The sequence below is a fragment of the Cololabis saira genome, unplaced genomic scaffold, assembly GCF_033807715.1.
Source record: "Cololabis saira isolate AMF1-May2022 unplaced genomic scaffold, fColSai1.1 scf188, whole genome shotgun sequence".
Classification (NCBI taxonomy): domain Eukaryota; kingdom Metazoa; phylum Chordata; class Actinopteri; order Beloniformes; family Belonidae; genus Cololabis; species Cololabis saira.
The window spans coordinates 8,690-21,812 of NW_026906352.1; the positions used below are offsets into that span (position 1 = coordinate 8,690).

At 38.7% G+C, this 13,123-nt stretch overlaps 1 long non-coding RNA gene across 2 annotated transcripts; it reads left to right on the forward strand.

The window, feature by feature from the left end:
* Positions 1–668: 668 nt before the first annotated feature.
* Positions 669–2,871, forward strand: LOC133439685 (uncharacterized). Of its 2 annotated transcripts, XR_009782176.1 has the most exons (4): positions 669–760; positions 1,081–1,156; positions 1,746–1,956; positions 2,393–2,871. It is a non-coding gene; the product is annotated as an uncharacterized LOC133439685 (long non-coding RNA). The 2 variants fall into 2 exon arrangements; XR_009782175.1 differs by having other exon boundaries at positions 714–1,156.
* Positions 2,872–13,123: the final 10,252 nt, after the last annotated feature.

Genomic DNA, 13,123 nt, shown 5'->3' on the forward strand with positions numbered 1-13,123 from the left:
CCTTTTCGGGCATGAAGGTTTATTTCCCTTTGATTTGTTTAATGACTGTTTATTACGGAGCCCCCGAGTGGCCACTGGAGGAAAAAAAAATAAAGAACGCTAACTCGTTCCCTCGATATCCTAACTCGTTCCCTCGATATCCTAAATCGAGGGAACGAAATAATTATTTCGAGGGAACGAATTAAGTATTTCGTTCCCTCGAAATAATTATTTCGTTCCCTCGATTTAGGATATCGAGCGAACGAATTAAGTATTTCGTTCCCTCGAAATAATCATATTAGAAATCGAAATACAATTTCGTGATTAAAGTCTAAATCTCTGGCCCATCAAAGCCAGTGAGGAGAGACGGACATGCAGCTGTTTTTTAATAGATCCATGCAGCAGCAGCAGCATCAGCAGCAGCAGCAGCAGCAGCAGCAGCAGCAGCAGCAGCAGCAGCAGCAGCAGCAGCAGCAGCAGCAGCAGCAGCAGCAGCAGCAGCAGCAGCAGCAGCAGCAGCAGCAGCAGCAGCAGCAGCAGCAGCAGCATCAGCAGCAGCAGCAGCAGCAGCAGCAGCAGCAGCAGCATCAGCAGCAGCAGCAGCAGCAGCAGCAGCAGCAGCAGCAGCAGCAGCAGCAGCAGCAGCAGCAGCAGCAGCAGCAGCAGCAGCAGCAGCAGCAGCAGCAGCAGCAGCAGCAGCAGCAGCAGCAGCAGCAGCAGCAGCATCAGCAGCAGCAGCAGCAGCAGCACCGGGACCAGCTACAACATCTTGGAGTGGAAGGTACGTTTCTGAAGTTATGCAACTATATTCCTATGTGTGATAAGTGTTTTAAATAAATATCTTAAAGCCCATTCTTGTATTCTGAACCTTGTTACCAACCTAACATAAAGCATATGAGGCTAACGTTGGCTAAAACGGTGAAATGCTATTTTTAATGTTACTGTTTACAACTATTTCCAGGGTTAGTGGGGATGTAAAGCCTCTCAAAACCAACATGAAATAACGTGCAAATCTTCCCTCAGAGCAGTGTTGTTTTGTTGTAACAATTTTGTTGCTAAATGATCAAAACGAGACATAAAGCACCCGTTTCATTCATTTAGGGGCCGTCTATGTGCTGGAGTTAACAGTGGCTGCAACGCTCTGACATCCACGTTGACATTATACAGCAATCTTACAGTAAGTATCAAGAAGTTCTTGTATTTCAGGCTTGTGAAGCTAAAGTTAATATTATTTACTTTATTAAGTCTTATTCTAGCCTACGTTTGACAAGAAACACGTTCTTATATCACATCACTAGCTTTTACTGTTTGCAGTCAGAGTTTAATACTGTGCTTAATGTGTTTACAATATGTAAATGTGATGCTTTTGAGGAACTATTTTAAATAAGGCATACTGTTGCTGAAAAGGAATGACACTTAAAACTGTTTACAACTTCTCCCAGCTCTCTTCTAACATAATCTGTTTATCAATACAAACTACTCCATTTTTTCATTATACTGTACTATACTATACTGATGATTATCAATTTAAAAACTAATTTTGATAATCATTTTATGAAAGCACCAATTAACATCCCGACAATATTGTTAAAATAAAGGTGTTTGGTCAAGAGGTATTTTGCTCATATACTGTATAATTGACTAAATGAATTATGTAACCTCATGTGACTCTTTTAAAGGACTACAATCCACCAGAACATCGTTCCTTGGACTGGGCAAAAATGTCAATCACCGTGATAAATTTCCATGCTTGTGTTTTTGCGCAGCAACCACACAGATTCTTTTGCCGGAGTCCGAAGTTTCATCTATGGACGCAGCACCACAAACCAGCGGATTGAATCGTGGTGGGGGATCCTGAGGAAACAAAGTGCACAGTTTTGGATCAACGTTTTCCAAACCCTCTAAGATGACGGCTACTTCTCTGGTGATTTCTTGGATAGGAGCCTGATCCAATTCTGCTTCCTAAACCTTGTTCAGGTAGGCCTGCAAAATCATTATGTCGGTACCCCTGTCATTCTCTCCTTCATTCACCTGTACCGATTTAGAGAAAGTTTAATAGGAAAAAATGGGATAACATGATTTTTCTCTTTGCTTTACTTTACTTATAGAGTTTGATTTTCGCAGTGTGGTGTAAGAACAACACACACACACACACACACACACACACACACACACACACAGTGTTTTAAGTGCACTGGTGTAGGCTACTGCTCACGGTGAGGGTTGTTAAGACTATCCAACAATTAGCAAACTAAATAGCCTATAAATGAACTGACATATTGGCATTCCTACAACAACAAAAACATGTATTTCATTTATACTTGTATGTATAGCCTATTTCTATGTACAGTAGCCTATTGTATGTATGATGAATTAAACTTCAGCTTGTGTCTAATATTTTGTTTTTATGCAGGATGAACTTGACGAAGTCGTGAGAACCTGGAATTCACACAAGATAAGAGCAAAGGCAGCTGATGGTGTGATTGGAGGTCGGCGGATTTTGATGTACACACTTCCAGGCATGTTCGGCGCAGAGGACAATCTCAAGCCCATACACATGAATGAATTGGCCCTTTGTAGGGAGGAGTGCACCCCCAAAAGCCAATATACATGTGATGAAACTGTATTTGATCTCTGCTGTCTTCTGATGCAGGAAAGGGGATGGGATCCTCCTACAGATGCATTTTCCGCTGCTGAACTGTACACCTTATTAAGAACTGAAATACTGCAAAGTGTCTGAGGGTGGACAATTCTCTCTGCACAAAGAAGAATCATTTGTACTGTACAATACAGGACTGTCTCAGAAAATTAGAATATTGTGATAAAGTCCTTTTATTTTCTGTAATGCAAAAATGTCATACATTCTGGATTCATTACAAATCAACGGAAATATTGCAAGACTTTTATTATTTTAATATTGCTGATCATGGTTTACAGCTTAAGAAAACTCAAATATCCCATCTCAAAAAATGTGAATATTCTGGGAATCTTAATCAAACTGTAAACCATAATCAGCAATATTAAAATAATAAAAGGCTTGCAATATTTCAGTTGATTTGTAAGGAATCCAGAATGTATGACATTTTTTTTTTTTTTTTTTTTTTTTTTTTTAAATTGCATTACAGAAAATAAAGAACTTTATCACAATATTCTAATTTTCTGAGACACTCCTATTAGCCTCCTTGCGGCATGTGAGATGGACCCATGCATTTGGTTTGAATGGCATGTCGCGTGTACCAGTAACCAGTTTTTGTGCTGAAGGAGAGCAGTGAATACAACAGCTGTAAATAAGAATAGTTGATGTTTATAGGATTTCACTTCTGAGATCTTATTCCTATACCACAGTACCCTCAATCTGACTCTGTATTGCCCTCTTTGAACATTTCTGACCGCATTAAATCCTTGGTTGAGACAAAGTCCGACTTATTACCAACCTGAATTTGTGTAAGTTGTCCCGGAATTACCTTTGTTGCAGTGACAAATGTTATGTAATAGTATCAATCTGATAACTGATAACAATTGAATAAACATGCTGTATAAAAAAAATCACAACAGCGCTTGCACTTTCTCCGGATGCTTAACCGGTTCGGAGTGTAAGAAATTAATGATCATGTTCTACCACTCTTTGATTGAAGTTGTCCTGACGTTCGCCATTATCTCCTGGTTTGGTAACATTATCTCCTGGTTTGGTAACATTATCTCCTGGTTTGGTAACATTATCTCCTGGTTTGGTAACATTATCTCCTGGTTTGGTAACATTATCTCCTGGTTTGGTAGCCTCTCACTAGGAGAAAAAGAGGCTGGAACATATTGTTAAAGTTGCCAGCAAAATTATTGGTGTTGCCCTCCCTGACTTGACCACTGTCTTTGGCAGGAGGGTAACATCCAAGGCTCAGGACATCCTACAGTGTCCTGACCATCCTCTCCATGCCCAGTTTGAACTTTTACCCTCTGGCAGGAGATTCAGATTGCCCAGTACCAGATCTAACAGACTGAAAAATTATTTTATAACTCACGCCATCACCAAACTTAATTTAAAACTCAAAAAATGAACAGCTGTGAACTCCACTCCCCACACTACATCCTCAGTCCCCCCCTTTGACTTAATGAATAGTTCAGAAAGACCATACAAGATATTAGTGTAACTTGTCTTTTATTAACAAATTATGAAAAACGGAACCCATATAGCCCTCACATAACAATTACATATTTTTTTGGCTACATTAGTAAACTTGTAGTAAACTTCCCACCACCTTTTGTGCCTCATTTGGCTCAAACAAACATAGTTGACCTGCAACACATGACTGCGGTGGTTTGATACATTAAAAAGAGACATTTGTGTAAAATCACAAAAAAGAACATTTTCAAATTGAAAAATTAAAGCATTTAAAACCACTTGCAGATCCCTTCTGTAGTTAAAAAAAAAAGTATGGCATGACTGCACTTGAGAACTGCAACTACAAAAGGCATTTTTAAGGTACAAAACTAGCATTTTTGTAGTAATTGCAAATTGCACAACTGTGAACATATGAAGAAACATATAATGTGGAACATGTATTTCCATGGGAATACATTTATAGGGCTCTTGGTTACTGTACAAATACAGGAGACCTGAAGATAAACTGCACCCATCAAAACTTTCAAAATAAGTAAGTTGTAAACAGTAGTAAGTAGTTTTTTTTGTCAAATAAGTAAGACTTTGGACCAAACGAACGAAATGAGTGTCTGTTACAACACGACTAAACATGCTGTTATATCAATGATACAGGACGGTCTCAGAAAATTAGAATATTGTGATTTTCTGTAATGCAATTACAAAAGCAAAAATGTCATACATTCTGGATTCATTACAAATCAACTGAAATATTGTAAGCCTTTTATTATTTTAATATTGCTGATCAGGTTTACAGCTTAAGAAAACTAAAATATCCTATCTCAAAAAATTAGAATATTCTGGGAATCTTAAACTGTAAACCATAATAAGCAATATTAAAATAATAAAAGGCTTGCAATATTTCAGTTGATTTGTAATGAATCCAGAATGTATGACATTTTTTTTTTTTTTTTTTTAAATTGCATTACAGAAAATAAAGAACTTCATCACAATATTCTAATTTTCTGAGACAGTCCTGTATATTTCTGAAGTTTTTTGTGCATCAAGCAAGCCTTTTGCATCATTTTAGAAATGATGGCTTGGAAGCAGTATGGCCACAATCACGGTTGAGGGGCTGCATATTTTGTTACACAATGTCCATCACCCAGACGTTGCTGTCAAGAATTTCATCGAATTCAGCACGAAAGTCTGGGATATTTTCGTAGCAGTCAGGTAGCTCTAGGAACATTCCACATGTTCGTCCAATTGGACGTCTTGTGAAATCAGACATCACTGTGAACTCAACAGTTATACTGTGACAGAATCAAATCGGATCCTGTGCAGAATCTTAGAAATTTACCAAGTTTTGCTTCATCCAGTTCCCTAATATACCGTCTGAGATGATGTTCGACCTCTTTTTGCTTTGCCGTCATATCTGCTGGGAACTTCAACAGCCTTGACACCTTCTTAGTTGTTGGTTTGAGGTCGGTGTACATCTTGGTCAGCTTTTCATAATTCAGACTCATCTGTGATTTTGTGATGTCCCTCCAACAATCAATTACAAACTTTGGCTTTTGCACAAGTTCTTTGTGGGAAATCTCTTCCAGAATTCCTGGAAGGGCGTCTGCTGAGGCTCTTCTTCTGCATTCGTAGTTGTTGAGGACCTCCAAAAGGTCATCAGGTTCAACAGAGACTTCTGCATCTCAGTTGCCACAACATACCTTTTGCTCTTCCATTAGTGTGAGAGCTTCCTCTGGGACCCCGCGATCTCGTAGGAAATTTATCACGGTGATTGACATTTTTGCCCAGTCCAAGGAACGATGTTCTGGTGGATTGTAGTCCTTTAAAAGAGTCACATGAGGTTACATAATTCATTTAGTCAATTATACAGTATATGAGCAAAATACCTCTTGACCAAACACCTTTATTTTAACAATATTGTCGGGATGATAATTGGTGCTTTCATAAAATGATTATCAAAATTAGTTTTTAAATTGATAATCATCAGTATAGTATAGTACAGTATAATGAAAAAATGGAGTAGTTTGTATTGATAAACAGATTATGTTAGAAGAGAGCTGGGAGAAGTTGTAAACAGTTTTAAGTGTCATTCCTTTTCAGCAACAGTATGCCTTATTTAAAATAGTTCCTCAAAAGCATCACATTTACATATTGTAAACACATTAAGCACAGTATTAAACTCTGACTGCAAACAGTAAAAGCTAGTGATGTGATATAAGAACGTGTTTCTTGTCAAACGTAGGCTAGAATAAGACTTAATAAAGTAAATAATATTAACTTTAGCTTCACAAGCCTGAAATACAAGAACTTCTTGATACTTACTGTAAGATTGCTGTATAATGTCAACGTGGATGTCAGAGCGTTGCAGCCACTGTTAACTCCAGCACATAGACGGCCCCTAAATGAATGAAACGGGTGCTTTATGTCTCGTTTTGATCATTTAGCAACAAAATTGTTACAACAAAACAACACTGCTCTGAGGGAAGATTTGCACGTTATTTCATGTTGGTTTTGAGAGGCTTTACATCCCCACTAACCCTGGAAATAGTTGTAAACAGTAACATTAAAAATAGCATTTCACCGTTTTAGCCAACGTTAGCCTCATATGCTTTATGTTAGGTTGGTAACAAGGTTCAGAATACAAGAATGGGCTTTAAGATATTTATTTAAAACACTTATCACACATAGGAATATAGTTGCATAACTTCAGAAACGTACCTTCCACAGCTGCTGCTGCTGCTGCTGCTGCTGCTGCTGCTGCTGCTGCTGCTGCTGCTGCTGCTGCTGCTGCTGCTGCTGCTGCTGCTGCTGATGCTGCTGCTGCTGCTGCTGCTGCTGCTGCTGCTGCTGCTGCTGCTGCTGCTGCTGCTGCTGCTGCTGCTGCTGCTGCTGCTGCTGCTGATGCTGCTGCTGCTGCATGGATCTATTAAAAAACAGCTGCATGTCCGTCTCTCCTCACTGGCTTTGATGGGCCAGAGATTTAGACTTTAATCACGAAATTGTATTTCGATTTCTAATATGATTATTTCGAGGGAACGAAATACTTAATTCGTTCGCTCGATATCCTAAATCGAGGGAACGAAATAATTATTTCGAGGGAACAAAATACTTAATTCGTTCCCTCGAAATAATTATTTCGTTCCCTCGATTTAGGATATCGAGGGCACGAGTTAGCGTTCTTTATTTTTTTTTTCCTCCAGTGGCCACTCGGGGGCTCCGTAATTTTCACACATCACCCCCGTCCCCGGCCGTCTGGGAAGCCTGCAGTCCCAGCCAGGCCGCAGACTGTCGCCGTGCCGTGGCGGAAACCGAGCACTGCAAGAGAGGCGGCTTATGTACCAGCTCCGACGCGTCTGAAATCCAATCTCGTCCAATAAAAATGAACACAACCAGAACCAGAACCAGAAGCAGAGATCAGAGAAAAAGAAAAGAGAAAAAGAGGAAAAAAATATGTCATGAAATATTTGGTGTCATGAAGGTTTTGGTGACATGAAGGTTTTGGTGTCATGAAGGTTTTGGTGTCATGAAATATTTGGTGACATGAAGGTTTTGGTGTCATGAAATATTTGGTGACATGAAATATTTGGTGACATGAAGGTTTTGGTGACATGAAGGTTTTGGTGACATGAAGGTTTTGGTGTCATGAAGGTTTTGGTGTCATGAAATATTTGGTGACATGAAGGTTTTGGTGTCATGAAATATTTGGTGACATGAAATATTTGGTGACATGAAGGTTTTGGTGTCATGAAGGTTTTGGTGACATGAAGGTTTTGGTGTCATGAAGGTTTTGGTGTCATGAAGGTTTTGGTGTCATGAAGGTTTTGGTGTCATGAAATATTTGGTGTCATGAAATATTTGGTGTCATGAAATATTTGGTGACATGAAGGTTTTGGTGACATGAAATATTTGGTGTCATGAAGGTTTTGGTGTCATGAAGGTTTTGGTGTCATGAAGGTTTTGGTGACATGAAGGTTTAGGTGTCATGAAGGTTTTGGTGTCATGAAGGTTTTGGTGACATGAAGGTTTTGGTGTCATGAACGTTTTGGTGTCATGAAATATTTGGTGACATGAAGGTTTTGGTGTCATGAAGGTTTTGGTGTCATGAAGGTTTTGGTGTCATGAAGGTTTTGGTGTCATGAAGGTTTTGGTGACATGAAGGTTTTGGTGTCATGAAGGTTTTGGTGTCATGAAATATTTGGTGACATGAAGGTTTTGGTGTCATGAAGGTTTTGGTGTCATGAAATATTTGGTGACATGAAGGTTTTGGTGTCATGAAGGTTTTGGTGTCATGAAATATTTGGTGTCATGAAATATTTGGTGACATGAAGGTTTTGGTGTCATGAAGGTTTTGGTGTCATGAAATATTTGGTGACATGAAGGTTTTGGTGTCATGAAGGTTTTGGTGTCATGAAATATTTGGTGACATGAAGGTTTTGGTGTCATGAAGGTTTTGGTGTCATGAAATATTTGGTGACATGAAATATTTGGTGTCATGAAGGTTTTGGTGTCATGAAATATTTGGTGTCATGAAGGTTTTGGTGTCATGAAGGTTTTGGTGACATGAAGGTTTTGGTGTCATGAAGGTTTTGGTGACATGAAATATTTGGTGTCATGAAGGTTTTGGTGTCATGAAATATTTGGTGACATGAAATATTTGGTGTCATGAAGGTTTTGGTGACATGAAGGTTTTGGTGACATGAAGGTTTTGGTGACATGAAGGTTTTGGTGACATGAAGGTTTTGGTGACATGAAGGTTTTGGTGACATGAAGGTTTTGGTGTCATGAAATATTTGGTGACATGAAGGTTTTGGTGTCATGAAATATTTGGTGACATGAAATATTTGGTGACATGAAGGTTTTGGTGACATGAAATATTTGGTGTCATGAAGGTTTTGGTGTCATGAAGGTTTTGGTGTCATGAAATATTTGGTGTCATGAAATATTTGGTGTCATGAAATATTTGGTGACATGAAGGTTTTGGTGTCATGAAGGTTTTGGTGTCATGAAATATTTGGTGACATGAAGGTTTTGGTGTCATGAAATATTTGGTGACATGAAATATTTGGTGACATGAAGGTTTTGGTGACATGAAATATTTGGTGTCATGAAGGTTTTGGTGTCATGAAGGTTTTGGTGTCATGAAGGTTTTGGTGTCATGAAGGTTTTGGTGACATGAAGGTTTTGGTGTCATGAAGGTTTTGGTGTCATGAAGGTTTTGGTGTCATGAAGGTTTTGGTGACATGAAGGTTTTGGTGTCATGAAGGTTTTGGTGTCATGAAATATTTGGTGACATTAAGGTTTTGGTGTCATGAAGGTTTTGGTGTCATGAAATATTTGGTGACATGAAATATTTGGTGTCATGAAATATTTGGTGTCATGAAATATTTGGTGACATGAAGGTTTTGGTGTCATGAAGGTTTTGGTGTCATGAAATATTTGGTGACATGAAATATTTGGTGACATGAAGGTTTTGGTGACATGAAATATTTGGTGTCATGAAGGTTTTGGTGTCATGAAATATTTGGTGTCATGAAGGTTTTGGTGTCATGAAGGTTTTGGTGACATGAAGGTTTTGGTGTCATGAAGGTTTTGGTGTTATGAAATATTTGGTGACATGAAGGTTTTGGTGACATGAAGGTTTTGGTGTCATGAAGGTTTTGGTGTCATCAAGGTTTTGGTGACATGAAGGTTTTGGTGTCATGAAATATTTGGTGACATGAAGGTTTTGGTGTCATGAAGGTTTTGGTGACATGAAGGTTTTGGTGTCATGAAGGTTTTGGTGTCATGAAGGTTTTGGTGTCATGAAGGTTTTGGTGTCATGAAATATTTGGTGACATGAAGGTTTTGGTGTCATGAAGGTTTTGGTGACATGAAGGTTTTGGTGTCATGAAGGTTTTGGTGTCATGAAGGTTTTGGTGTCATGAAGGTTTTGGTGTCATGAAATATTTGGTGACATGAAGGTTTTGGTGTCATGAAGGTTTTGGTGACATGAAGGTTTTGGTGTCATGAAATATTTGGTGACATGAAGGTTTTGGTGTCATGAAGGTTTTGGTGTCATGAAATATTTGGTGACATGAAGGTTTTGGTGTCATGAAGGTTTTGGTGTCATGAAGGTTTTGGTGTCATCAAGGTTTTGGTGACATGAAGGTTTTGGTGTCATGAAGGTTTTGGTGTCATGAAGGTTTTGGTGTCATGAAATATTTGGTGACATGAAGGTTTTGGTGTCATGAAGGTTTTGGTGACATGAAGGTTTTGGTGACATGAGATATTTGGTGTCATGAAATATTTGGTGTCATGAAATATTTGGTGACATGAAGGTTTTGGTGTCATGAAATATTTGGTGACATGAAGGTTTTGGTGTCATCAAGGTTTTGGTGACATGAAGGTTTTGGTGACATGAAGGTTTTGGTGTCATGAAGGTTTTGGTGTCATGAAGGTTTTGGTGTCATGAAGGTTTTGGTGTCATGAAGGTTTTGGTGTCATGAAGGTTTTGGTGTCATGAAATATTTGGTGACATGAAGGTTTTGGTGTCATGAAGGTTTTGGTGACATGAAGGTTTTGGTGACATGAGATATTTGGTGTCATGAAATATTTGGTGTCATGAAATATTTGGTGACATGAAGGTTTTGGTGTCATGAAGGTTTTGGTGACATGAAGGTTTTGGTGTCATGAAGGTTTTGGTGTCATGAAGGTTTTGGTGTCATGAAATATTTGGTGTCATGAAGGTTTTGGTGTCATGAAGGTTTTGGTGTCATGAAATATTTGGTGACATGAAGGTTTTGGTGACATGAAGGTTTTGGTGTCATGAAGGTTTTGGTGACATGAAGGTTTTGGTGACATGAAGGTTTTGGTGACATGAAGGTTTTGGTGACATGAAGGTTTTGGTGTCATGAAGGTTTTGGTGTCATGAAATATTTGGTGACATGAAGGTTTTGGTGTCATGAAGGTTTTGGTGACATGAAGGTTTTGGTGTCATGAAGGTTTTGGTGACATGAAGGTTTTGGTGTCATGAAGGTTTTGGTGTCATGAAGGTTTTGGTGTCATGAAATATTTGGTGACAGGAAGGTTTTGGTGTCATGAAATATTTGGTGACATGAAGGTTTTGGTGTCATGAAGGTTTTGGTGACATGAAGGTTTTGGTGTCATGAAATATTTGGTGACATGAAGGTTTTGGTGTCATGAAGGTTTTGGTGTCATGAAGGTTTTGGTGTCATGAAATATTTGGTGACAGGAAGGTTTTGGTGTCATGAAATATTTGGTGTCATGAAGGTTTTGGTGTCATGAAATATTTGGTGACATGAAGGTTTTGGTGACATGAAATATTTGGTGTCATGAAGGTTTTGGTGTCATGAAATATTTGGTGTCATGAAGGTTTTGGTGTCATGAAATATTTGGTGACATGAAGGTTTTGGTGTCATGAAGGTTTTGGTGACATGAAGGTTTTGGTGACATGAAGGTTTTGGTGACATGAAGGTTTTGGTGTCATGAAATATTTGGTGTCATGAAGGTTTTGGTGTCATGAAATATTTGGTGACATGAAGGTTTTGGTGTCATGAAGGTTTTGGTGACATGAAGGTTTTGGTGACATGAAGGTTTTGGTGTCATGAAGGTTTTGGTGACATGAAGGTTTTGGTGTCATGAAGGTTTTGGTGACATGAAGGTTTTGGTGTCATGAAGGTTTTGGTGACATGAAGGTTTTGGTGTCATGAAATATTTGGTGACATGAAGGTTTTGGTGTCATGAAATATTTGGTGACATGAAGGTTTTTGTGTCATGAAATATTTGGTGACATGAAGGTTTTGGTGTCATGAAGGTTTTGGTGAAGGTTTTGGTGTCATGAAGGTTTTGGTGAAGGTTTTGGTGTCATGAAGGTTTTGGTGACATGAAGGTTTTGGTGACATGAAGGTTTTGGTGTCATGAAGGTTTTGGTGACATGAAGGTTTTGGTGTCATGAAGGTTTTGGTGTCATGAAGGTTTTGGTGACATGAAGGTTTTGGTGTCATGAAGGTTTTGGTGACATGAAGGTTTTGGTGTCATGAAGGTTTTGGTGTCATGAAGGTTTTGGTGTCATGAAATATTTGGTGACATGAAGGTTTTGGTGTCATGAAATATTTGGTGACATGAAGGTTTTGGTGTCATGAAGGTTTTGGTGACATGAAGGTTTTGGTGTCATGAAGGTTTTGGTGACATGAAGGTTTTGGTGTCATGAAATATTTGGTGACATGAAGGTTTTGGTGTCATGAAGGTTTTGGTGACATGAAGGTTTTGGTGACATGAAGGTTTTGGTGTCATGAAGGTTTTGGTGTCATGAAATATTTGGTGACATGAAGGTTTTGGTGTCATGAAGGTTTTGGTGTCATGAAGGTTTTGGTGACAGGAAGGTTTTGGTGTCATGAAGGTTTTGGTGTCATGAAGGTTTTGGTGTCATGAAATATTTGGTGACATGAAGGTTTTGGTGTCATGAAGGTTTTGGTGTCATGAAGGTTTTGGTGACAGGAAGGTTTTGGTGTCATGAAGGTTTTGGTGTCATGAAGGTTTTGGTGTCATGAAATATTTGGTGACATGAAGGTTTTGGTGACATGAAATATTTGGTGTCATGAAGGTTTTGGTGTCATGAAATATTTGGTGTCATGAAGGTTTTGGTGACATGAAGGTTTTGGTGACATGAAGGTTTTGGTGACATGGAGGTTTTGGTGACATGAAGGTTTTGGTGTCATGAAATATTTGGTGACATGGTTTGGTGACATGAAGGTTTTGGTGTCATGAAATATTTGGTGACATGAAGGTTTTGGTGACATGAAGGTTTTGGTGTCATGAAGGTTTTGGTGTCATGAAGGTTTTGGTGTCATGAAATATTTGGTGACATGAAGGTTTTGGTGACATGAAATATTTGGTGTCATGAAGGTTTTGGTGTCATGAAATATTTGGTGTCATGAAGGTTTTGGTGTCATGAAGGTTTTGGTGTCATGAAGGTTTTGGTGACATGAAGGTTTTGGTGACATGAAGGTTTTGGTGTCATGAAATATTTGG